Source organism: Penaeus monodon, chromosome 31 (genome assembly GCF_015228065.2).
Source record: "Penaeus monodon isolate SGIC_2016 chromosome 31, NSTDA_Pmon_1, whole genome shotgun sequence".
NCBI lineage: Eukaryota > Metazoa > Arthropoda > Malacostraca > Decapoda > Penaeidae > Penaeus > Penaeus monodon.
Window position 1 is genome coordinate 17214032 of NC_051416.1, and position 1173 is coordinate 17215204.

The following is a 1173-nucleotide window of genomic DNA, read 5'->3' on the forward strand; positions in this document are numbered from 1 at the left end:
TTATTTTATCCTTAATCGGTCGTAATGCAGCTGACCCCGGGCTGACGAAAATGCAAGGGGTGTTGCTTAGGGATCTGCTTTGGCCTGGCGTGCTAGAAATTGCTAAATTAATTAAAATTTAAAAGTTTTTTTAAAAAGTGCAAAAAACTAAAGCAGGGTAGTCAAAGCATTACTAAAGGATAATTGGGGTTTAAATTAAATTTTTCGCATTTTCTCGAAGTAGTATAACTGAAAACCAATAGTTTTTATTTAAATTTACTGACTTTTGTATTATGAAAAGCATCGTACATATATTCAAAACACATACTGATCTTTTTAAAAAATTCCGTAACATTGCAGAGGAAGCGTTAAAAAAGATAATGAAAGAACGGAAAAAAAATAAGACCCAAAAAATTTTGAAGGAAAAGTAATAGATGGCAAAAGCAGAGCGGAACACGGGAAAGAGAAGGCAAACTCCCAAAAAAGTACACATAAAAAGTAGCAATTGAGGACGGAAGGCATACATCACCTTTGAAATCTGTCCTGCCGCCTTTTTTCCCTAAGGTCTCATGGGAAATCCCCCGGGCAGAAAATGTAGCAACACGCCCCGGGGGTGGTGTTTCATGCGTCGTATCGGCCAGGATGAAAACCCCCCTCCCCCTTTATATCTGGCCTTCGCATCGGGAAGGGGGAAGCTGCTTGAAAAACGTCCCCCCAGTTTCCTTCTTTTCCTTTCCTGTCCGCCCCTAAAAAAACAGCTGGGAGCACCACAACATTAATGAAAAAAATACCATTTAAAAACCCGTGCCTTAATAAGCCCTTTGCCAAAAAATTTTGTAATTTATTTTGAGAGAGGAATAGGAAAGGATTCTTAAAGAAAACTACCCGAGTAAAGAGCAAAGAGAAAGACATTGAAGAAGACGAGTATGGCGGCCCAACCTTTGTCTTCACCGTCACGCAGCGCGCTAAAAGCAGTCTAGACTTACATGGTCTATAAACCCCCCTTTAAACATTTTAACATACAATCACCTGTGCAGCGATTTTCTACCTCGGCTAAACTTTTCGTATGGACGTATCCCGCACATTTTTCACGGGTAAAGAACATCTATTTTGCTAGGCTACCTAACCCAAAAAATTTTTGTAAGGTCTAAAGAATCCTGATACAAGATTTTTTTGTTATATACCCCACACGAC